Below are 26,712 nucleotides of genomic sequence, written 5' to 3'. Positions count from 1 at the left end.
CTAATGGTTAAGGTGTTTGCCTTACAAACACAAGGTGCAGGGTTTGAGTCTCGCAAGGGATAATTGGCTAGGTTTACAATGGCTCGCAAGGGCAGTTAGCCTAGTACTAACTAACCTATGAACCTAACCTATAATTGCACATGAGGTCAGGGAGTCATTTTAACAGTGCCAATCATTTACAGCCAAGGTACACACTGCTGGGTAGCTAGCCCTGATGCAGTTGTTTGTCCACAGCACAGACATGCATGCACAATCACACCTATGGTCAATTTAGAGTGTCCAATCCACTTATTGCATGTTTTTGAAATGTGTAAGGAAACCTGAGCACCCAGAGAAAACCCACACAAAGGGAGGGCATGCAGACTACGCACAGAATGTCTCCCAACCAAGAAATGAACTGGAGAACCTTTTGTTTTTATGAAAAATGTTATCTGCTTCATCACTGCGCCACCTGAATCCGCTGCTCCACTGTGTCGCAGTTTTAGCAGGAGAAAAATGGTACAAGTAAAGCAAACAGCAAGATGGAAATAGAGGCAGGAGAGAGGAGAGAAGATTAGAAGCAGTAGCAGTAGCATGTTCTACTTCACTCCTTCTTGCTTCCTTGTTTTTTCACAAAATCTGACTACAATTCAGAGTCGATCTCAAACCTGAACATGCTGTTAGAAGTAACAGCTTCTTCTTAGCAGAGACACTGTCCAGCTCATTAAAAGCAAATACCACATCAGGAACAGACATATACATTTACATGTGATTACATCTTTGCTCAAAATGAGTATTGTAAACAGCTACAAAACCAGTGCACTCTAATAACACTGTCAAACAATACACATGCCCCACAGACTCAGTCTTCATCTTCCAACTGGAAGTATTTCAACAAATTTATCAAAACTTGTCTTTGTTCAGTTCCTCCATTGGTATTTCCAAAGATGCATCTCTACCTCAGCCTAAAAGTCTCCAAATCAGTAATGAATTCCAGCTCAATTTCTTGATTTTATACAGCCTTCCTCATTGATGAATTAAGGTAATTTTTCACTGGAAACCATCCTTTACGGCTTGTTAGATACATACAACCAAGCAGGGAATACACAATGCAAAGTGCATTCGATAAGAGAAGCTTTATGTTAAGATCTTCTCTATAAACTACAGAATAAAACAAAATCCATCCAAACAGGCTCAAAACAGTGGTAAAAAGCAGGTGAGTCGGGGCAGAGGAAATGAGATGGCAGTTTGGCTGAAGAATGTGTAGCAGTAGAGGATACGGTTCAGATAACATTTTACTGGTGTCTGGTAGGGACAGCGTGGTAGCAGGAAAAACAGTAAGACAGGAGAGAGTCCCACAGGGATGGCTTTTCGCAGATGGGGCAGAAAATGGAAAGCATCAGGCAAGTTGCGTAATCTCCAGGAAAACCATCTCCCCTCCCTGTCAGTCTCCACCACTCACATTTCACAGAGTGATTAGGCTTAACACAGAGAAACTGATTAAAGGGTCAGGCACATGCAAAACAAAAAAATACAAAGTTAAAGTTAAAGTAACACATTACAAATATAATAACAGAATAACTAAAGTCCACAAACCACCCCTTTTCTTTTAAAAAGGAGACTTCCTTATTTTTGTCTCTGGTAGAAGATAAAATACATTTGTTTAAGTAAACTTACAATAACAGTAGATGCTCAAAAAGATCTGTTGTAGTAGCATACAGGACATAGCAAGCAGAGGATCATCTGCACAGTATTCACAAGCTTTTGGATACCCTCCTCACAAACCATGCATTCGCTGAAGTACGAGTCCTGGTATAAAAGGAGATATATAGGCATCAGAATTCAGTTTTCTTGTCCCAACTAAGGGAAGTTGTAACAGGAAATATGGAAAAGTCCAAATTCTACACCTACATTTTAACAGAATAAGGGTTAAAGGGAACCCCACCCCCACCAAGGGACATTGTAGCAGATGGAAAGAAAATGTATACAAATAAAAAATGTGTGATGGACAGACAGAGAGAGAATTAGTGTTGCAACAGTGGTTTATTCAAACACCTGTTATTATGGAAAGTGAACTTATGCAACTGTACTATGTTCACCATTAAGTCATTGCTGTAGCAGTAGCATAAAACTATATGGAAGACTGCCACAGCTTAGTTGGTTAGAGTGGAAGATGAAGGACCAGGTTCAAGAAGACCTTGGAGAATATATTGGGCAAATCCTGTTCTGGCTCTGTAAAAGGAATCAGTTTTGTAGCGCTTAGGGAAAGTGTGCACTGAGGACCAATTTGCCACTTCTAGAATACCTCTTGAGTCAACCTCTTTTCAAAAAGCATAGGTGAGGAACTTTAGGGAACAACTAGCTGAATGTTCAAATGGAGGTGCATTTAGTTTCTCCAAAACCCAATTTAGATCTCATAATGGAGCCACTTGCTTCCAAGGTAGTCTAATAAGCAAAACTTCAGATTCAGAATGTTGAGTAGATGAGATCTCTCTTGTCCTATGCGAGAAGGTCCACTCTGTGAAGAAGTTTTTGTTAATTACCCCTGACTGGGTGCATGAGAAAGGAGAACCAATGTTGTTTGGGCCAAGAAAAAGTTACTAGGAGAACCTTGTGAGAGTCCTTTATTATCTTTAGTAGAGTTCTGGTAATCAGGCAAGTGTGTGTGTGTGTGTGTGTGTGGGGGGGTACAGAAACATTCCCATCCAAAAACTGCAAGATAACAGATTTAATCTATTCTTAAGCAACTGGGTTCTTAACTGGCTGACTAACTGGACTCAGTATGTTTGAATTAAAGGTGCTGGATCCGAATTTCTTTCAGTTTCTCAGGGTGTCCCTCAAGAGTCTGTACTGGGCCCACTGCTGTTCAATCTGTTTTTTTTAACCTGTCCAACTAATAAGTGTATTGGCAGACAACTGCAAACCTAGTTTTACTGGGAAGACTCTACTGGCAGTATGGACAAATTTAATAACTACTTGAATGATCTCTCTAAATGGGTGAGCTCAGCAGAGTTACAGTTTAATTATCCAAAGTGTCATAGGTTCATAGGTTCATACTAGGCTATCTGCCCAAGGGCATTTATAAGCCTTGCCCATAGTTATGTGGCTTTCGCCACCCCTTTAGTTTGAATAAAAACTATGCCTATCATTTTGCTGTGCCTCTGTCAAGCAGTGACACTGAAGTAATCCCTGGGGTATATCTGCAATCTCCCATCCATTGGTCAAGATTCCTCTTGAACAAGGCCAGAGAGGTGCTCTGCCTCACATGTACCGGGATTTTGTTCCACAGCATAGGGAGTCTCTGGGTGATGAATCTGTCCCTCCAGCACGTTCTATTTATAACCGTGTCAAGGTTTAAGTCTCCCGCCCTGTATTTTGATAAACCTAGTCGAGAAAGTATTCATAACGGCTTTAAACTTCATGAAACTTAAGAATATCAAGATTTAGGTATATTATATTACTACTGATTTTTCTTTATATATTCATGTGAACAAAATCAGAATAAAAGCATTAAAAATGTCTCGTTTTATATTCAAATCAATAACATTGAGGTTGTGATGCCAGCTTAGTTCATATATATGAAACTTATAGTTAATCTGTTCTTGAATATAGTAATTGTTTTTGCAGTCTCATAAAAACTCGGTTAAATAAAACAGAATCTGTACAAAGAAAATTCACTAAAAAGATTCCATCAGTTAGAAATCAAACTAACAGATGTACCATAATCGTTTTTAGTTGTATATCTAATGAGTTTTATATTGCTGTCTTTAGTAAGGCTTAAGAAATGTAATGTTTTCTGTTTTACATTCCTCTTTCTGTAAATTATGATTCCTGGCAGCTGTCGAACTTTTTGTATACTGTTTGTAAATCTAAAAAATTGTTATAATCTTTTTGTACTATTGTTATGGAGCTTATCTCGCCGGGTCTCCACTAAAAATGGGCTACTTGCCCAGCCAGACTCTACCCGGTTAACAAATGTAAAATAAATAAATATGTAGAAAGTTGGGCTTATATTCCCTGCGGTTACATATTGAAAGAACAAAAGTTACAAAGTGCGAACGCTCAGATGAGCGAAAATGCCGCAACTCGAAGTTTTTTTTTTATCGCAGTACAGTGAAGATCGGAATATTTGCCCTTTCTTCACTGTAGTGTGATCTCGGAGTTGGAATACATACTTAGGAGTGGGTGTGGGGGGCACAGCCCCCCACAATAATATTTTCGAGTTGCGGCATTTTCGCTCATCTGAGCATTCGCACTTTGTTACTTTTGTTCTTTCCTATATAGACTCATTCCCTGCATTATAGAGACATAAGAGGGAAGGCTATTCTTGCCTATAAGATTTTTAATGATGAGAAATTACAAGCAGTACACAACATGTCAGTGTCTATAAATTATTATGACAGGAAAGATAAGATCAATTTTACACGAAAGAAAATTAAAAGCAACACCAGGGGAAAATTTACATGCACTGTTATCTGATAAATATGGAATAAAATTTCAAGTAAAATCAGTTTAAAATCACATTTTGACAGTTGGTTAGGTGATGCAACTGATGATATAAACTTAAGGGAAACATCATTCCTCAACAGCTATTGACCTGAATGTTGTAAAATCAATTGTGACTCAATCCATTGGAAAAGAAAAGAAATCAGTTTTCCAGGCTGTTTGCAATGGGTCCTGGTACAGAACGAATATACCTGTCTGTTACGAAACAAACAGGTGTACTTTGGGAGTTTGCCATAGGAGGACAATCTCCTTAAAGACCTCTGTGTGCAACATCTAATGTGAAGGTCTGTCCTAGATACGCTCAGTGAGTCTCCAATAGTGTCCTGCTTTGACCACATGTAAGTTGCCTGCAGGGACAGATTGCTTTGCTGTGATGCCACCTTCCAGGCAATAAACAGCTAGTCCACAGATGGGGTAAAACCAAGTCCCCCCCTTTATTTATGTACCACATTACTGTACTGTCTATGCTCGACAAAGTTTGTCTGGGAGTCCACAGTTGATTCATGGCTTTTAAGGCTTTTATCAGGGCCACCATTTCTTTGAGGATGATTTTATTCCTGAAGAGGTCCAAAATCCCCCACACTGATTTATTTGGATACTCTGTCCCAGGCAAAGTCTTAAGCATCTGTTGTTACAGAGTGAGGTGGAATGGGTTGAGGAAAGAGGTAGGCCTGGATTTACCAGAATCTGGCTTGCTCACCACAGTAGTTCTTTCTTGATAAATCCCTGAATTGGCACAGGAAATGACAAATGATGTTAGCACTGAGTCCAGTTTAGCTAAAATAACTATTAGGATAGCTGAGGCCACATAGGACATATTTCTGAAGTATTCCTTTGTAGTGGTTATGGAAAGATGAGCCAGATCTAAGAACTACACCTAGAAAAAGAATACCTTCTCTGGAGGGAGGTGAAATCGGTAGAAGACATCCCAGAAATATTAACCTCTCAACCTGAAAAAAATCTTCCCTAACCCCATCTTTAGATTGAAGGCTAGTTTACGATGAAGAGAACAAATGTCTGGGTGGCTTGAACTGATTCAGTTAACATAAAGCAATTGGCCAGGTAGGCATAATATATGGATTCTCTGAAGTCTGCAGAATTTGACTACTTGAGGCAGGCATTTTGTAAAAACGCTTGGATTTGTGTGCGTCCAAACAGCAAGGATGAAAAATAAAAATATAATCCAGACACAAAAAATCTTAAGCAATGCTTGATGTTTTTCTAGATGAGATGGGATGGCATGCATCCTTGGAGGTCCACAGTCACTAGAAAGGCCTGCTTTGGAAGAAGGTGAAAAAAGACAGTAGGGTTAACTTTTTGAACTTAGTAATTTTTAGGAAAATGTTAAAAGACCTAATACTGGTCTGCATGTCACTTCAATCTTGGGTACTAGAAAAATCCTGCAGTGAAACCCCTTTCCCTACTGAGTTTAGTAAACAGGTTGTAAACAGGTTGTATAACACCCTGAGCAAGCATTTGAAACAGAATTTGAAGAAAAAGATGCATTTGACTCTTTGGAAAAACAGGGATTCCTGAGCGTGTACAGAAGGATTCCTACTGCCATTTGTAACCATTTTGGATTATTTCTAGCACCTAAGCATCAGATGACATTTGTTTAAAACAAGGTAGGAAAACAGGTTGCCTGCTACTGGGTTGAGAAAGAAGGACTGCTTAGACAGTCATGCAACACTTTTCTTTGATTGGGCAGACCCTTGGGGTGACAACACTTTCTCTTACTCCCCTCTTGCCATTCCTTTTTGTATTGCTGCTTTCCAAATTTTTGTTGCTCTGTTTTACAGGGCTTTCTGGGAAAGGACAACAGGCTGGAAGGATAGTTCCTTCTATACTTGGGAACACTGAATGAAAAAGCTGCTTTATTCCCTGCATTAGTTTGTCCCTTTCATCCAAACACTAGCAGTTTAGCAGTGGAGCCATCCAAAAGGCTATCTTTGTCTAGGGAATGGAATCTGGGATTTAACATCCTCTGGAAGATTCTCTAAACTGACTTAGGCATATCTCTTCGTTACAGATCCCATCACTATAGTCCTACAGGTTACATCAACTGGATAATAGGAGCATTTTAGAGCATGTTTTTATAAACTAGATGCAAAAGAAAGCAAATTAGAAATTGAAGCTGGCAAATTAGAAATAATTTTACGAAAGTCGGAGAATGTAGCAAGGAGGAATTTGGTCGCATGGGCTTGACAATTTACAGCTGCGAAGGCTAGGTTTGAAGAGATAAAGACCTTCTCGCCAAATCTAATGTCCTGCTACCTTTGTCAACAGGAATGGAGTTGGAAGATGCCAAGGCTCAGAAGCTCCATCTTTGTCAACAGAAATTATCACAGAGTCTGTCAAGGGATATCTGAAGAGGTCCTTGTGTGATTCGATTCTTAGGTGCAGGGGGGATAGGTATTAGGGGAACAACAAACACAATTAAATGCATCCTCTAAAGCCCCAAGAATTGGTGGAATTGTAATGGGGTTTTGGGAATAAAATGTTAAGAAGGCCCTAATACCTGTTCTGTGCATCTGAAATGTCCTTTTTCCCACATTTAAATGTCTTTTATTTTGTAAATTATACCTGAGAAAGAAATCTCCTCAACAGGAGAATCAAGAGGTATGCTCCTCAAAATCTGATGAGTGAGTTGCTAAGGAAGCCTAAGATGCCTTTGACTTCTGAATCTAAGGGAAAAAATCTTTCTTAGAAGAAGGGTATCTTTTTCTCTTGGAATGAGGGGTGGGAGGTGTAGAGGACTGAAGAGACTGAAAAGCTCTAAATAATCCTTTTGCAAACTTATACCTCTACTCTTTGGACCACTTCACAGTGGCTGGAGTGTAAGAGCAAGAAAGGAAGGCATTTGGTTCTCTGGATGTCTTTTTATAAGTATCCAACTTAACATTTTTGAATGTACAAGATGTCCAAATTTGCATTAAGAAACCTGCTACCTCCTCTCTTACTAAAATACTTGAGGAATGCTGCCCCACTTCAGACAAAAGAAAACAGTGTTCTCCATTCAGCTGCCTGACATTCATTCTTAATGGACATGCTTAACTCCTGACATATAGCGGCTTCCCAAGGAACACCACTAGAGGTTGGTAGATTGAACAGATAGTCTGAGGATTCCATGATGGCCACATCAAATTTGACAGTCCCAGACCAGGAAATTAAAGTGGAAGACTGAGTTCCTTCCAAATCAACTCTAGTGTTTCTCTTCTTTTTCTTTGTCTAAAGGGGAAGTCCAATGAGAATGACAGCCAGGAAGGACCAAGCGAGGGCCTTATGTTAAACTGTACCACTAAGGAGGGAAGTGGACAACGGACAACATTAGCTGTTTAGAATAAAACAACAAGTGCAGACCCCATACCCCTACATCTCTAAACATAGGAACTCTGGTCTCACCCAGCCTCCAAGGCAAGGAGAAGCTTCCTTTCCCTCAAAGCACTACTTTCTTCGTGATGGAACAGGAATTTGACTAAAACTGATCAAGAATCTCAATTCAATTAAATTAACAATGAGGAAACACCCACCACATGTTTCATATAACTGCTTACTAAGCAAAATAGAAATCGTCAAACTTTTTAAAAATCTTAAATTAGAATCATGTAACTCACCCTCTTTTACCAGTAAAATACGCTATCCATTCAAGTAACAGCCTGGCAAATAAGTACTAACAGTAATGAAACAACAGTCACCTACCTGATTAATGTATCTTTTTAGCGAGGAGTATTCAAACTCTTAAAAAACAACATTCAATTAGTAAGGACTGAAATCTAGTTCTGCAAAATCCAACTTCATTATGGTCCTCTAAAATCTGAAGGAAATTGTGGAAGTGCTACTAAAACAAGTATTTTCCAGAAGAAACCATGCAGATTTCTAAAACAAAAACAAGGTGACTAGGTGCAAAATGCACTAAACCAGCAAACAGGAAGGAGTAGAGGCTGTATAACGTAAAATTTACCAAGTGGTTAAGCACTTTCGTCCTGTTACTCTCAGGACTTCAGAATAAAAACAACTGCCCAACCTCTTCCTTTTATAGTATGCAATCCAATTAAAACAAAATCAAACTTCAACAAATACTAATTATTTCTTAAAGAGATTGCAGTTATATCAAACAATATGTCAAAGCACGTCTATGTGGTCTTGTACTAGATGTGAAGCTGTAGTTATTGGTAAGCACATAAATCCAACTTAAACATAATAAATGTTATTCCTAAAAGATTTTTATAGACAATTTCTTTAAAAATTCTTTAAAAAACAATTAAAATTTAAATTTACGCAGTTCACATAATAAATGTGACTATGCTTCATAAAACTATAAACAAAGCACACATACACACTTATAAGAAACTCATGCCGATGTAAACAAAAAAACTCTACAGTTTAGCTGCCCTATATTTTAAAACAGGCTGCATGGAGACACAGCCACTTAAACCAGGTAGGTGAAGGCATTTAATCTAAACTGCCACAATAGGTATAAGCTAAGATTATGACTATTTCCCTGTTATTAGGTTGGAGTCTGACTGCACTAAATCTGATGACATCCCTTACTGTCTTCTGAAGCCTCTCCCTCACCACAATTTTCATCCCATTTCTAGTCTGTCCTCCTGAGTCAAAGACTGGATATCAAGCCAAGTGGCTTTGCTGCACTGCCCTTTCATCTTGTCTCCTGGATACACAGGATGTCCATCCTCTTCCTTCCCATCATTGTCATCCACTTCCAAGCTGCGTCCATTCAATAAAACCACGTTGAGTGCAGCAATTATTAGTTCACGTTTAGCAGGTTGATTGGTTTTATGTCCAGTTTTCGTTCAACAGCGCTATCCCATGTAACCCAAGATGGGCACATGCTGGCAGTAGCTTATTAACCCAGGGCTGCTAGGCTTTATGGTGGTCACACACACTGGTCAACAGGGACACAAACACCCTTCCCGCAATTAATATGGGTCTCTGGCATAGGTCGGAGTAGGCTGGGTCCTCAGTCCACTTAGCACCAGCAAATACCCATATCCAATTGGTGACAGCAGTCAAGACCAAATCACCTTGAGCCATATTTTACACCACTGGGTGGCTAACCCTGCTACTGCATACTGTCTGATCTGTTTTATCCTATCACAAGGATACTGTGCACCACAGTGGATGCACAAAAGGGTTGGGTTACGCAACTTGTCTTCCTATGCGACACCATGTAGTCTGTACTGCTGCCCTCAGCTCCATTCTTTGGAGAATTTGAGATGGAAACACTCAGCATGTTTTACAGAGGTGGGAGGAACCCTAGAGAGACACATGGAGAACATGCAAACTCCAAACAGGTACTGGTTATCAGGATCAAACTTTGCACCTTGTGCAAGGGAGGCAAAGACCTTAACCATTATGCCAACAGGTAAGAAATAGCAGACAGGTTAGTTTTCTTTTCAGAGGGACTCCTACTGGCTACCTTTTATCTCTCCTTCGACTACAACTGTATCAGGTATAGAGGATTTTGTTTCCAGATGCAAAACAGCAGCTTAAGATCTCAACCAGAACTTTGCCCATATTCAGGGCATCTAGTCTCCAGTACCTCAATGTACTTTTAATCCTGGAATTTACAATACTCAAGGCCTCAGCCTCTGTTTCCAGACTAGTGCGTATCTATATACAGATCTTTACATATGAAAAGTGACTTATAAGTAGCTTGAACCCTCCTAAGTGAAATCTTCTTCCATCCTTTTCCAGCTTTCATCTGCATGTAGCTTCCTCGTCATAGCAGCTTCCTTCCCCTTCACTGCGCTGCTTTCCGATCACATCTGTGCTGATTAACAAAGACAAACAATTCCTACACAAGTCTTGTCTGTGTCCTATAAAGCATCAGCTTTGTATCTTTTTCTACAGGCTGGAGGACAAGAATCTGAAGGCTTCCAAACTGACTGTACATGGTGCAACTCAAGTTCAAGGTTCTTCTTTCTTCATCAATTTACAGTACAATTTGCAAAGGGATAAAATTCCCCATACATCTACTTACAAAATATTTTATCAAGTTAACGGTTTCAATAAAAGAAAATAGTCTGAGCGAAAAACTAGCCAGCAGGGATTCCTGATCATCAATACAAGTGACAAGGCTTAAAGATCACAAACTGTCACACAAGGATGAAGATGACAGCTGTAATGTCTTCCTTTTATTAGCAGGAGATGTGGGAACAGCAGGTGTCTAGAAACCTTAGGGGAACCAATAAAAGTGTTGAGAAAAATCATTTTTGGATTCTATACTCCAGAGTAATGAACTGACACAGGTGTAACAGCTGGGGGGTACAGCACAATAAAGAAATACTGCCCTACGAAGTATCACTATTCTCTGACTGACCATGACGTAATGTCTAATCATGGACTAATGCTGACCTGGTCAGTGAATAAAAAAAATGTTCACTTTTCAGTATATAACTTATGAACCTGATCAGAAAACAAGATATGCTTCCTCTACTGGGTATCTCTCTTTTTCCGGAAGAAAAATAATTCCGCACTAGTTTCTATGAAGAAATTAATAAAAGTACATTTTTCCTTTTCTGCTGTAATTTCCTCAATAATCTCCATCAGTGTAAGAGATATGCCTTTCTCACTGTGACATACCAAGAATGTTCAGATTCATTCATAAAAATGGGTTCTGACATCCGTGTTTTGAAAGCCCTCACGTCTTTCTCCACTGGAATGAGATGTGCAAGGAGATAAATTGGGAGTTCAAATCTCCTCTTTCTAGTTACTTTTCTGCAGTCTCTTTAATTTATGTGGGGTTCTCTGCTACTCTGGATGAAGCTACCTTTTGCTTCTTTTAAGTTATTCCCCTTTCTTGAAATAGAACATTCTTCCCTTTTAGCTTTTTTCTATGCACATCTGTTTGATGTCTTTTTCACAATGAAGGTATCCATTAAGCTTGTAAACATCTAATTGTAATAATATTTTAAAATGTTAACGATGGGCAGCTGCAGTGGTGCAGCGGTTAGCATTGCTGTCTCACAGCAAGATGCTCTCCGGTTTGATTCTTGCCTGGAGTGCCTTCTGTGCAGAGTTTGCATGTCCTCCCTGTGGTTGTGTGGGTTTCCTCTGGGTGCTCCAGTTTCCTCCCACATCCCAAAGACTGGATTGGACACTCTAAATTGGCCCTAAGTGTGAGTGTGTGTGTGCCTTCTGTGGAAGGTTAGGCGCCGGGCTGGCAACTCGACACCGTAAAACTCCACTGCCAATCGTTCTGTGGACCATTGTTCTGCTATGGTGACCTCTAACTGGGATAAGCTGAAAGGAGATGATGATGATGATGATGATAACAAAATGTTAATGATCAGTGCAAAGAAACATCCAATATACAACAGTCAACCCCCCGTGGAATCTAATGGTCTTCCAAAGGGTGTTTTTAACAGATACATTCAGAGATGTGGATTGCACTATAAATTCTTCACAAAATTCCCATAAAAATGTCCTCAAAACAAAAGAAGCAATAAGCATTTTAAAAACTGGCTTGAACTGTAGGCAAAATGAGTGACAAACAACTAGGAAAACTGAAGCAGCAATTAAATGACTAAAGGTCTGATAAGTAAATAAAAAAACAAACTGACATGAGGTAGTCAAACCTGTATGGGGCATTTGCCATTCATAGTAGTCAAAAGTGCAAGCCATGTTGGTGACCATAAGACTGCGACCAATGACTGTTGCAGAAATTAGGCATGATGAAAACTGACATTACTAAGCCTACATTTATTTGCTATACTGTTGTAATAGTCCTTTCAAAAAAAAGATCATCAAATTATGGCGCTGTCTAGTAGACTAACTACAACTGTGTGGGGTTCAACATTACCCTACAGTATTTCCACCATGATGCAAATTTTAAATATAACCAGGTAAAACTGTAAAATGTACATTTCTCTCATAACTGTTGCTACACCTATTAATTGCTACTGCACAGTTTGTGTTATAATTAAGTTTCTGTTCCATTTTTGATAAGTACTTCTTATTCTCTCACTGTTCCACTTTTTTTTTATTCTTTCTGAATTATTTCACCTGTGAAGTACCTGCAAATAGTACACTGATCACAAATGACCATCCCAGTAAATAAAAGTAAAATAAATATGCTGTTTCATATCTTTTCTGATGCTTGAACTTCATTTAACATCCTCAGAAAATAAAAATGATTTACAATTAGTGCCTGCACATTGCCATATAGAAATGGTTTAAGTGTCATGGATTTGCATGTACCAATAAGTCACTGGAATGGGTAACCATGAGTATGCAGCCAGCTAAATTCTGATTTAATTCTTTCACCCTGGGGCAGTTACTGTCAGTATCATATTATACCAACAGAGCAAATTGCTTGTCTCATTCATTCTCTATCAACCATGTCTGATACAACGCTCACTAGGCCGACTTTTCTTCTACAGTGAGAATCACCTTACAGTAGACTTTATACTGAGTAATGAACAGAGGGGTGCTTGTTACAGGCAGTGAATGTTTGCATCCCACCACATGCCAGGAATTACTAATCCATTTTTATTCAAACCTGAGAACAGTCCATTGTGCAGGAATATCAGTTGTGCCTGAGAGACTTAGTCTCTGATACTGTACCTCCAACACTAGTAACAATGCCGGCACCCTGCTCCTGCTCCACACTTTCTCTGTCAAAGGACAGAAGTTTCTCTTTGCATCACTGCTTCTACATAGTTGACCTTACAGTACCCCGGTGCTGCATGTTGAACTAAGGCTGTTGGTAGCAGAGGTAGGTTCCCTATTCCTGTTTTAGCTAACTAATACATTTTGCTGAAATCCTGAAGACTTCATGACTATGGGTCTTGCATCACACCCTTTTAAACACTCAGTGAAGGCCAGTTATGGAAATACTGTTCCGCCCCAACCTCCCATTTTAATAAGCTAATCCCTCTGTGTTTCAAGAACAAGTTTCTGCTGTTGCCATAAGCTGGAGATTTTATTTTCTGTCCCACCCTCCCATCGCAATTAGCTACTTCCCTCTGTGTTTCAAGAACAAGTTCCTACTTCTACCTCAAGTTGGATTTTTACTTTATTCTGTGGCTACACAACTTAAATATGAAAAAATGAGATGTGATATGAACATTTTTATGTAATGCCAGTATCCACTTTCTCAAATGTGCTTTTATCTTCAAGTTCTGCTGCTCTACCACCATCTGTAGTTGTGTACATCTCTAATTCAACTGCTTTGTGCGTACTCTAAGCTACGACTGCCTGCCTTAACTCGTTTTTTTGTACATTTTTAAAATTCTGTGCTGCTGTTTTGTATACTGTACCAGGTCATAGCTGAAAGTGGGCCTTTGGTTCCAGTCTACTTACAAAAAACATATGCATAAAAAGATAGACAGTCAAGCAAACTGACTGTTAAAAAATAACCTTAATAAAGTTGAAGAGATCAAAACTGTTAAACTGAATTAACAGCAGGTGGCACACTGACAAGCTGTACAGCTTTATATTTGTAATTGCTGACATCATCATCATCATCAGCCCATTTTTCTACATGAGGTCGGAGTATCGTGTTAACTGTCGCCAACTCTCTCAGTTCAGTGCCACTCTCCTGCCTTCTTCAACACTCATGGCTGACTGTCGCAGATCTTCTTTCACGCAATCCATCCACCTCTTTGCTGGACATCCTCACTTCCTCTTACCTTCTTCCTGTCTGTCCCAAATCTTCCTCACCAGATTGTCTTCTGCTTTTCTGCACGTGTGCCCAAACCACCGTAATCTGTTCTCTTTGATCTTTTCTCCAATTGGAGCTACTTTGGCTTCTGCTCTTATGTCCTCATTTCATCTGTCCCACAGTGTGCATCCTATCATCCTTCTCAGGCACTTCATTTCCATCACCTCTAGCTTCTTCAACTGTTCTGCCTTTACTGCCCAGGTTTCTGTACCATGCAGAAGTATTGGTCGCATCACTGTCTTGTACACCTTACTTTTCAGCTGCTTTGGCATTCTTCTGTCACAGACTACACCTGATACTCTATGCCAGTTGGCTGAAGCCCCTCTGATTCTAGCTTTGACTTCTTCATTCAGACTACCCTTCTCCTCAAATACTCCTCCCAGATACTTGAAGCTGTTTACCTGTTCCACTATCTTCCTTTCTATCTCTATTCTCAGCTTCTTTTGATTTCCCCAATTTTCTGGCATTACCACTGTGTTATCTGTGCTTAGTTTCATCCCATGTGCCTTCAGATTTGCATTCCAATCTCCTATCCTTTGCAGAAGTTCTAGCTCAGAGTCTGCCTGTACTGCCACATCGTCTGCATACAGCAGCTTTGTTGATCCATCTCCTCCAACCTGTTTGCTAATGTAGTCCATCACCAGTATGAACAGCAGTGGGCTCAGAGCTGAACCATGATGTACACCCACACCCACAGTGAACCCCTCTGTGAGGCCAAACACTGTTCGTACTTGAGTTATTGGGTCCTTGTACATAGCCTGCACTAATTCTACCAATGTTTCTGGGACTTCAAACCACAGCAGTACTGTCCAAATCAGCTTTCTTGGGATTTTGTCATATGCTTTCCCCAAGTGTAGGACTGCCCATTTGGACGGACTCATCTCTAGCTTCTTCTCAAGTATCTGTCTCAATGCAAACATCAGGTCAGTTGTGCTGCATCCTGATCTGAATCCAAACTGCTCATCTCCCATCTTACATTCTACTACTCTGCGTATCCATTTATCAATCACCTTCTCCAGAACTTTCATGCAATGTGATAGGAGTTTGATATCTCTGTACTGCCCACAGTTGTGAATATCTCTGTTGTTCTTGCACACAATGGCACTAGTATGCTTATTCTCCAATCATCTGAGATATGCCTTTCTCTCCACACTGCTATTAGTACCCTCAGGAGTCATTTCTCTCCTATCTCACCCAGCATCTTTATCATATCTGCTGTGACCTCATCTGAGCCTGTTGCTTTCCCTGACTTCATCTTCCTTAGTGCTGTTCTTACTTCTTCTAGGGTGGGCTCCTCTTCTTCTCTCATTGTAGGCTGTTTCAGGGGCAGTACAGCTTCTGTGGGGTTTTCTTCATTCAGAAGCTGCTGGAAATACTCCTTCCATCTGTCTTTGATGTCCTCTGGGCTGGTGAGCAGGTTGTTGCTGGCCTCCCTTATGAAGGGTGTCTGACTATCTTCTTTATCTTTCTGTCTTTGCCTTGCAACCTGATAAAGTTTCTTTGTGCCCCTTACTGAGTCACTTTCCAGAAGTTGGTAGAGTGCCTCCGATGCCCTATTCTTTGCTACTGCAACTTCTTTCTTAGCTTCTTTGTTAGCCAACCAGTAGTCCTTCTTAGCCTGGTCTGTCTCCCACTTCTTCCTGCATTCCTTTTTTCTTTTGATGACTTCCTGGACTTCTGCATTCCACCACCAGCTTTCCATATGTTCCTTATTTCCATACCTGGCTCGGCCACAGATCTTTCCTGTAGTCCTAACACATGCTGTTTTAGGCGCTGCCATTCTTCAATTCCACCTATTTCCTCCTCTTCTTGGGGTGCTAGAGCCCTGAGTAATTCCTTGAACTGTTGTACTTTCTCTCCAGTCAACTTCCAGGTCTTCAGCCTGGTCTCTGCTGACCTTAGAGCCTTCTCTGACCACGGCTTGCAGCTGATTGTGACAACTAGTGGTTTATGCTGGGGGCCAACTGTTTCACTAGGGATGACTTTGCAATCATGGATTCTTGCCCTAGTGCCTTTTCCTTACTAGGAGGAAGTCTACCCGAGTTGCATGTTGACTACTCTTGTATGTAATTTTGTGACTGTCTCTCTTTCTGAACCATGTGTTGGCTACTATGAAGCCATTTGCCAGACAGAAGTCTAGAATGTCTTCACCTTCTTTATTCCTGTTGCTCCAACCATGTGGACACAGGCAGTCCTCATATCCTGTTCTGTCTGTCCCGATATGTGCATTCAAGTCACCCATTGTCAACACCAATTCATGTTGTCCTGCTTTATCTAGGAGGTCCTGCAACTGCTGTCTGAATGCACTCTTTTCCTCGCTCTCACAACCCTGTTGTGGGGCATAGGCTGAAATGATGAATACTGCCCTATCATTACACTGGAGTCTGACTACCATGAGTCTGTCATTAATTCTGATGATACCCCGTACTGCCTTCTGAAGCCTCTCTCTCACCACAATTCCTACACCATTTTAGCCTGCCCTCCACCTGAGTAGTAGACTCTGGATCCCAAGCCAAGTGACTTTGCTGCACTGTCCTTCCTTCTCATCTCCTGGATACATAGGATGTTCAGCCTCCTCCGTATCATCATGTCATCCACTTCCAAGCTGCATCCTGTTAGTGAATCTACATTAAGCGTAGCAATTCTCAGTTCATGTTTGGCAGGGTGGTTGGTTTTACGCCCAGCTTTCACTCAACAAAGCTATCCCAGGTAACCCAGGCTGAGCATCTAGACACTGGCCAGCCAGTAGCTTACTGACCCAGGGCTGCTGGGCTTTATGGCGGGCACACATTTGCTGACAGATTTATTAAAACCAGCCGACCAAGCACTACTGTGAAATTATAAACATTTTTTTGATAACACAGATACAACTGCCAGACACACTGCACTTTCTTAGCTGACTCAGATTACCAACTGTCCACCTAAAGGTCTTTGCAACCACTTTTATAGTTTCAAAACTTTGCAATAAAAACATTTCTTTCCTGTATTGAAGTCTTTTTGTCTGCATTCTTGTCTCAATCAAGAGAAAACCAGTTTCTTTAGCAAGCCAAAATGTCCTTTCACGAATGTTCTTTTACAAAATGTTCTTTCACGTTCTTTTACAAAATGCCCTTTCATTGACAGGATACTTTGTAACTTTTTTTGCTGTTAGTCATTTCCCTTTAGCTTTAATATCTGTGTACATTCAACTGTTTAGTATATTTCAACAAGCCTCTACTGTTACCATTTGTTACAAAACATTCAGTTCTTATTTCACACAAACATATTCTGTTAAGCCAATGTATCACACTCTATTCTAACAATATATCACACTATTATTATGATTACCAAATCTCTGTTACTGTGCAGAAAAACAACAATACCTTTTGTTTTACAATATGTCATGCAAGTACATTCATGTATTTTTATAGTGTTCCTTACATTGTCACCAGCAGTTTTACCAATACATGCTGTTACAGTGAGAAAAACAGTTTTACCAAATCACAAAAATGCCATTTCCATGAGGAAAAGCAGTTCTACTTTATATAATTCTATCAAAAACAATAGAAAAGCAATAAATAAAATAAAAATAAAAATGAAACCATGAAATATATGAAACACATCAGCTAAACAAATAAAACAAGTCTGCTACTAATAAACAGTAGTAAAAGATTAAAGTTGTTGTTTTCCTTTTGGCTTTTCCAGGTTAGGGGTCGCCACAGCGCAACTCCGGTTCGCTAATGATTGGCAGTCGATTTTTATGGTGCCGAGATGCCAGCCCGACGCCCAACCTTCAATGAAGGCACGCCCATTCACGCATGTCTTTCGAACGCCAATCAGCACAACCTAGATAATAAGAATGAGGAGGCGAATCCCTGTTTTTAAATACCATTAGCTGTTTGCTCTTTTTTTAACCATGTCCCTCGCCTAGGCTCTAAGTAAGGTGACAGTATGCAACAGTCCCTAAGCCATCATGGAACTAGGGTCCATGGGAGGAACCTGGCAAACAAAGAGCAAAGAAAGGTTTATTGTGTAAGAACTTACCATAACTTTAGATGTCCTTCACTTCTATATGCTGCTGTATTCAAGACATCAGGGAGTTTGCCTCTGGTGAACTCCCGTACGTCCGGCCATTATACAAAGGTTAAATGCTACCTCTAGGGTACACACAATGTCCAGCGTCTCTTCTGGACGTCGGTCGTAAACGAACATAAAGCGGACATCAGCACGCACCTTCTTCAGAACTGAATGCACTGGAATCAGCAGCTACGGAATGGGTATTCCAGGAGTCAGGCAAGTGTGAGGGGGGAAGGCTGGGTGGTAAACTATACAGCAGCATATAGAAGGGAAGGACATTTAAGGTTATGTTAAGTTCTTACACAATACTATGTCCTTCTATTCATATGCTGCTGTATCCATAACATCAGGGAGCGCGCAACAGCTCCTGTCCTAAGAAAAGGGTGGAATCCATGAAGGATGGCTCTGGCTCTAGAGACAATGTCCAATTTGTAGTGCTTAGTGAAAGTGTGTACAAAGGACCATATAGCTGCTTTGAGAATAGCAACTGTGACCAGACCATTAAAAAATGTCCCTGAGGAGGAGGACACTGCCCTAGTGGAGTGTGCCTTCACAGGAGAGGTGAGTGACCTACCATGGACTGTAACAGAAAGAGATGGTTTTACATATCCAAGAGGATATGGTTTGCTTGGAAACAGGGTGCCCCAGGGCTTTTGGGTGGTATGAGATGAAGAGCCCATCAGACCTGGTCAAATAATATCTGAGCTATCTGTGTACATCTAAGGAGTGAGGTATCCTATCTGGCAGGTTTTGTGGAGAGGGGAAAAAGGTCGGCAGGTTGACAGCCTGGTTCAATGACAGCTCATTGACAACTTTAGGCATGAAGGTTGGTTTAGAATGTAAACATACTCTGTCCTTGTGGAAGACAATGAAGGGGGAGAGGCCATAAGGGCCTGGAGTTCCGAAACCCTTCAGGCTGAAGTGATGGCCACCAAGAGTATAGATTTTCAAGTGCAGTGTTGGAGAGAGCAGTTTTTGGCTGGTTCAATGAGTGGGAGAGTTAATTTTTCTCGAACAAAATTTAGATCCCAAGTCGGCAAAATTGGCTTCCTTGGGGGCCTGAGATGTAGTGCCCCTTTCAAAAAAGAGTTTGACTTCTAACCTTGAAGCCAAAGATGGTACCAGGGTCAGGCATGCTGAGATGGCAGATAGATGGGTTTTAATGGAGGAGTAGGATAGTCCAGACTTCATTAAGTCACACAAGTAAGAGAAGACCACTGGGGACTCTGCAGTCAGTGGCTGTAAGTTGTTTTTCTGACACCATACAGAAAATCTCTTCCACTTAGACAGGTAAGATTTCCTGGTACTTGGCTTCCTGGCCTCCTGCAAAACCTGAAGCACGTCCTCTATGTATAGGTGTCTGAAGAGAATCAGTGCCCTATCATCCACAGCATAAGATTCATTGTGGACAGTTGGGGGTGCAAGAGTGCTCCCTTCTCCTGTGTGAGCAGGCCAATTCATTGGTGTAACTTGTGGTGATTGCCCTTGGCTAGATGATGTAATAGGGGGAACCCAATGCTGCCTTGGCCAATAGGGAGTCACCAGCAAGATTTGAAGCTATTCCTTCTGAATTTTCAGTAGGACTCTTTGTATGAGAGGAAAGGGGGATGCATAAGCATATACCCCCTTCCATGGGATTGAGAGAGCATCAACCTTCCATGCTTCTGGTGTGGTGCCTTGGAACAGAAGGTTGGGAGCTGTCTGTTCATGGGGAAGGCGAAGAGATCCACATCTGGAATACCCTATAGATGGACTAGGTTCAGAAACACGTTCCTGTTCAGCATTCACACGTGTGACAGGATCATGGTCCTGCTTAATGAGTCTGCCATCACATTGTCTGCAGAAGGGATATATACTGCTTGGAGGAGGATCTGTTTTTCCAGGGCGATTTCCCAAGCCTGCAGTGCCAGCCTACACAGGAGGGAGGACCGTGCTCCCCCAATTTGTTGATGTACCACAGCACAGTGGTATTGTCTATGTACCACCTCAGAGTGTCTGGTAGAAGCTGATCCTTGAGGATTATCAAAGCCAATATCTAGGCTTTCATTCTCTTGATACTGATGTGGTCTTTTTGTTGAGTGAGGGTCCATGCGTTTCTCACTCTCCATTCTCCTAAGGTTGCAACCCAACCTGTGTCTGATGCATTTGTACAGAGATCCTGGTTGGGGGGCACTGGTTATAAGGGCAGGTCAGGATTTGACTGAATCTGGGTTATCCACCACTTTAGTTCCCTGCCCAGGCATAGAAGCATGGGGATCATGAACTCTAGGGGATGTAGGTGTTGCTTCCAGATTGTTCACAAGTACCACTGGAATTTTCTCATGTGAAGTGTTGCCAGAGTTACTATGAGGATGGTCAAGGCCATGAATCCTATGATTCTGAGGAATTCCCTGGCTGGGATGGCTTTGAGAGGCTTTTTAACTCTATCCATCTTCTTATAACAGCAAACTGTATCCTTGTTGCTAACTTTTTTGGGTGGGAGAAGGGCAACAGTTTGAACAAACTTTGTTTTTACTGAATAAGCTTTTCTAACATTTGATACCATTATAGAAAGATACCTGCCTGAAACTGCAGAATTTCCAGGAGAAAATACAGTAAAATCACTGGCGACTATTACACACGTGGAGCATCTGAAACACTTCCATTAAGAACCACGGACCAGAAGTTTACAACACTTCTAAACAGTACACCACGATATAGGCTGCTTTCCCTTCATAGATCCAAGCCAAAAATTTTTTTTTGTCCTCTCATCGAAAACAAAACTGCTGAATTGAGCAGTACAATCCCAGACCTCCAGTCAGAATTCAGTTTCAATGTCTAATTAATTATTTCTGAAAGCAGCTCTCACAGGAGTAGTATAAGATGGCAATAACTGACTTATCTGTCAGCATTAGTCCATAACAGAAATGACAGTCATTAGGTCAACAACAGTGGCCTAAAAGAGCAGCTTAGATCATAAGACCCATGTGACAAGATAAACAACTGTGCCTAGCAAAAGTGTTTGTAGAAACAGTGTCTATTAAACAAGAAAACTTGGCACACAAGCAAGACACTGAAACTTGTGAGGCAAGAAAATAAATTTACAGCAAGCACTGAGTGCCTACCAAATTCCAGTACTTCTCAGGCCAAGTAATAGACCACCAATACAGTATCCTCAAAATAATGGACAATCCAGAAAATATGAAGAATCAGAGGACTGGCAACATAACATTAGCAGGTCTACTGGAAACACAGAAAGTTTAACTGTGTGAATTCTTAGACAGGAGCCTGATGGAAGCCCTGCATCTCTCTCTCTCTCTCTCTCCCCTCTCTCAGACAGTCAATCATAACATAAAGGGTTCACAGTCTGTTACACCTTCCTGCCCACAAAGGCAGCCCACCCAGACAACTCATTTTTCGGCTGCTAAATTGTAAAGATAAGGACAGAATATGGAAAATTGCCAGGCAGGGGAAGCCCTTTCTTATGAGAGGACATTAAATAAGACTTTTCCAGGACTTTGCCCTGCCACTATAAAAGGGCATCCTGTGAGTATGCCCCTGCGACTACAGAAAGAAAAAAAAATGAGAGAGAGAACCTTGCACTACAAGAACAGTAGCTCAGCCTCTTTAAAGCCTCCATTGACCCTGTTAATTAAATGAAAAGGTCAGAAGAAGAAAAGTTTTAATGTACATGTGATAGCCACAGATCTCCTCACAGCCAACCTGCTAAACAAAACCAGTGAGAAACAAACTGATCAAGAACAACCAAGATGAAAAATAGAAGACGCTATGAAGAAAGAGTTAATTAGGGAGGTATATAAAATATCACATAATAAGTATGAAGAAAGGGTTAATTAGGGAGGTATATAAAATATCACATAGTAAGTATGAAGAAAGGGATAATTAGGGAGGTATATAAAATATCACATAGTAAGTATGAAGAAAGGGATAATTAGGGAGGTATATAAAATATCACATAATAAGTATGAAGAAAGGGATAATTAGGGAGGTATATAAAATATCACATAGTAAGTATGAAGAAAGGGATAATTAGGGAGGTATATAAAATATCACATAGTAAGTATGAAGAAAGGGATAATTAGGAGGTATATAAAATAGCACATAGTAAGTATGAAGAAAGGGATAATTAGGGAGGTATATAAAATATCACATAGTAAGTATGAAGAAAGGGATAATTAGGGAGGTATATAAAATATCACATAGTAAGTATGAAGAAAGGGATAATTAGGGAGGTATATAAAATATCACATAGTAAGTATGAAGAAAGGGATAATTAGGAGATATATAAAATATCACATAGTAAGTATGAAGAAAGGGATAATTAGGGAGGTATATAAAATATCACATAGTAAGTATGAAGAAAGGGATAATTAGGGAGGTATATAAAATATCACATAGTAAGTATGAAGAAAGGGATAATTAGGGAGGTATATAAAATATCACATAGTAAGTATAAAAAACAATCAGAAGAGTTTATAAAAGACTGGGAGCGAAGAGGTGAAAGAGAAATTACAAAAGAAGAATAGGAAGACATTTGTAAGGCCTCTTAGCTATGCTACTAAGTTCAGAAGTTTTATGGCACTTGCATGGAAATGTTTACACAGCTACTTCAAACACAGCAGACCTCAGAGGATTGTTCCGTCAAATGGAGGGCAGATGGTAGAGATGTGAAGGAAATGAGAGAGGAAAATGAGAACACATTTTCTAAGCTTGTGTGGAGTTGAGTGAATTTAATGATAACCTACAAAATGTCCTGACATATTTGTTGCGGTAATGTATTATGTTAACTAAGAAGACGAAGCTATTGAGGTGGAGTCTAGGACATAGTAAGGTCTTTAAATTTAATATTACTAGCAGCCAAAAAGATGGATGTTAAAGACCAAACCAGCTGTAAATGAATTACTGAATAATGTAAAGGAAATAATGCACTTAGAGAAGGGATCATTTAAAAATGGAGGAAGTCATTTTCATAAAAATAGCTACAGCCTTTGGGAACAATATTCGCAAAATCATGCTCAAGCAGATTACTAAAATAAGGTTGGTAGGAACTGAAAAGTATATGAGTAAGTTCTACTGCACAAGAGTGAAAGAAGATCGCCATGATGGAAACTATATGTATAATGCAAGTATACAATAATGGAAAATGCTATTGTGATTTTATTTATTGATATTAATGTACGCAAGTTTACAAATTAACAATATAATGAACAAATAAAGTTATTAAAAACAAAAAACAACAACTAGGATGAAGTGGCAGGCTAGCAATAACAGGAGCTATGTCGAGAAGTCAAAAAGAATCACAGTCCCATTTAAATGTGCAGTGGTTCCTTCTCCATTGGCCATGCCACATGCCTTGAGCCCCTCAGTGCAGAAGCAACGGCAGAAAGTAGAGCACTCTACAGACACTGGCCCACAAAACTTCTATCACGACAACTGCTCAGCAAAGATATCCCAACCTCTAACAGGTATGGGATCCTAATTCAAAGGGGGGGGGTCTGACAAATTGGACTATATACCATAACCACCCTCCGAGACTAACAGTTAAATAAAGGAAGATCAGAAGGAAATACACTTTCAATGAAGCCAAAGGGATTGAAAATGTACAAAGGCTGGTGAAAATAAATCTAAAAGCGGTTAATAACAAAAGGAAGGTAAAAATGACGTCTGACAAAAGTAATGCTTATGAACATAAACTGCAACTTTCAAGGGCAAGGCTACTGCGTTTGTTGTCTTGAGTTTTGCTGCTTCAAGCACTAGCACTTTGTGAGCTTCACAGTGATTAGCAACAAGCCAACACAGTACTACTCAGCTTGTACTGCATTCAATTTAGCAACATTTACTAGCACAGTAAAAGTTAAATTGATTTGTGCATTTCCTTGAGCGTTAAGAGACTTAAAACTTCCTTACCAAATGTTCAGTGATTAAAAAATGGTTAATAGCAATTAAACCTCATAAAGCAAGAAATGTAAAATTGCTAGGAAGCATTGCCAGAACATTGAAAACTAGGTGGAAAGGAAAGACTGTCTTTAGTTTGGACAAAGCTTCCTAGTGTGGTATTACCATTTTAGTTGAAAACAATCTAGGATGGAAAATAAAATAAAGATTACTAACTGAGTTGGGAAGTGGATAAAGAAAAATTCAAACACAGGGCAATAAATTAACTATAATGCATATGGTGCCAACTATGACAGCCCGTAGTTCTTTTCTCAGATATTAGGTCAGATTGAAGAACTAGCCAAGGAGGATACTCTGATTAGTACTGCAAGGGATGTCAATGTTACTCTACACTGTAACAGATACTGGAAGACCCCTATAATTAAAAAAAAGACATTCAAACTTAAAAAAACATTAAACATAGGAATTAAAATGCTCAGCCTTGTGGACATCTGTTGCCTGTATAATTCACATTTATTACACCCACATTACACACTGTCAAATGCTTTGATTACTGGCTGCTATCTAACAGCATGTTGCTGGAAGCACTGGCAGTAGACTTCATAAAGCCTCTCTTAGCACATCACAAGGCAGCACTTACAAGAATGAATCCTCAAAGAGGATAAGACCCTTAGTCCCTGGCCACGCACCCAGTAGTTTTGAGAAGTGAAGCTCTAGCCCAAAGAATGAAACGGCTGGAAGACTTCATACCTAGGAATCCAGATGGAAGTTGTCTGGCAGAAATATAAGTAATGCAAAACGTGTGCAGGTGAGCAACGGTAAAACTACTGAGAAGGAAAGAAGGAAAGGCAATGAAATTAAGGATACAGAAGCACAAGTTACAGCACACTGTGGAAGTTAAATAAAGCCAGGAATTTTAAAGCCAAAGCAATAGTAAGGTGATATAAGCAAAAACAAATGGTGTGGGTACAAAACTAAAAATGACTCAAAATATACCAGGAATAGGAAGCAAAGAGAATAAGAGTGCAGGAGAGCAAACCCAAACGCTACTAGTGTACAGAAAAAAATAAGAGAAAGGCAAACCATGATTTCAAACATAAATCAACCAACTTAACACAAACAAGTAGCACAGATAATAATATGGAGTTTGCCAAATTCTATGAAAATCTTTATTATACTATGACCATCCAGATAGATGGCTTATGGGAATCTACAATAAGGAAGTTCCTTAAGAAGGCAAAGGTAGAAACCCAAGGAAAACAAAACCTAATGGTGCTACTAGAATACAAATTTGTACTAAATGAGGTTCATGCCTCTCAACTGTCCAGAAATTCACAGAATATCCAGGTTTTTGTCTCATATTTTTGGTCTGTTCCTCATAAAATGTGTGGTATTCTGCCAAACCACTGAGGACTGAAGTCACTAAGTAATGACATACATCTGAGTTTCAAATTTTATATCTTTCAGAAAATGCATGCTAACACAAATCCTGTTATTTTATTAACTTTCTAAGTTTTGAAGAGCAGTATTTAAAATCTATCCCTATTTTTGCACCTCTATCCCCTCATTATTTTAGGTTTTCTCAGATTTCTTCCTCCAAGAGCTCAAGAGGTCTTATGAGGTCAAAAGGGCAATCAATATCCTCCCCAGAGGGAAGACCCCCCCCCCATCTCCCAATGAACGCAGAGAGCTATTTTTGGTATTAAGTGACAGTATAGCACCTGAACAATTACAGTATATATTAAGCATTTAAGTATAACAAGAAAGCTAAGTTCTGGCAAGGAGCACCAAAAGACTAGAAACTACATTCTATCCAGGAATTCTGAGGAAGAGGGTACAAAAGATTCTGTTCTCAATTACCTATAGCAGTCAGGCAGGATGCATCCCAGGGAGGTGAAACACCGATCACCTCTGCTTACCGCTGGACTACATGAATGGCCTTAGTAGGACAGAACTGGTTGAAGTACTACTTGTAGATTCTGAACAGGCTTTCATTTCCGTCTGTTGGCACCATCTGTGGCTAGTTCTTGAAAATTTTGGGCTTCTGTCATACTTTAATTTAGCAGTTCAGATCAGTTTAATTTCTCCAAGTGTTTTGGGTTTCTAAAACGGTGGAAGGAATCGGCCCCATTCCTAATGAACTTAGTATTGTTTAGTGTATGACTTTAGCCACAAGTGCTCTTCTCAGGATCCATAATGTGCCTAGAATTGCTTCTCTCTGTAGTTCACACAAAGTTATATGAATCTGTAGCATATTTACGTATGACTGTAAATTCTTTTTTAATTACTTCTGTTACTCCTGCTACTATCAGAACTGTCTGTTATCTTTCTTCCACACTGCTCTTATTTCTGGTTGCAAATCCTGGTATTTTATGACTTTACATCTCTCGGTACACAAGACAATGTAATAACTGGGTGTAGCAATTTCAATCAAGCTTTTTTCCTGGACAGTAGTTTTTCTGGTTTTCTTGAATCAGGCAATATACAATTTCCCATGGGCATTTGTACTTATTAATACAAAACTTTTTCCTCCCACTGGGCTGTTCAGGGCATAAATCAAGGGTACTCATTACCCCCTGGCTTTATCCCTA

At 40.0% G+C, this 26,712-nt stretch overlaps 1 protein-coding gene across 1 annotated transcript in view; it reads right to left on the bottom strand.

The window, feature by feature from the left end:
• The window catches only part of LIG3 (DNA ligase 3), a 1,243,614-nt gene that overhangs the window by 1,027,971 nt on the left and 188,931 nt on the right, over positions 1 to 26,712 (bottom strand). The window lies entirely within an intron of this gene.

The sequence above is a fragment of the Protopterus annectens genome, chromosome 16.part0, assembly GCF_019279795.1.
Source record: "Protopterus annectens isolate FY-2018-M chromosome 16.part0, PAN1.0, whole genome shotgun sequence".
Taxonomy (NCBI): domain Eukaryota; kingdom Metazoa; phylum Chordata; order Ceratodontiformes; family Protopteridae; genus Protopterus; species Protopterus annectens.
The sequence above is the reverse complement of the archived record's forward strand: the minus strand, read 5'-3'. Positions and strand labels throughout refer to the sequence as shown.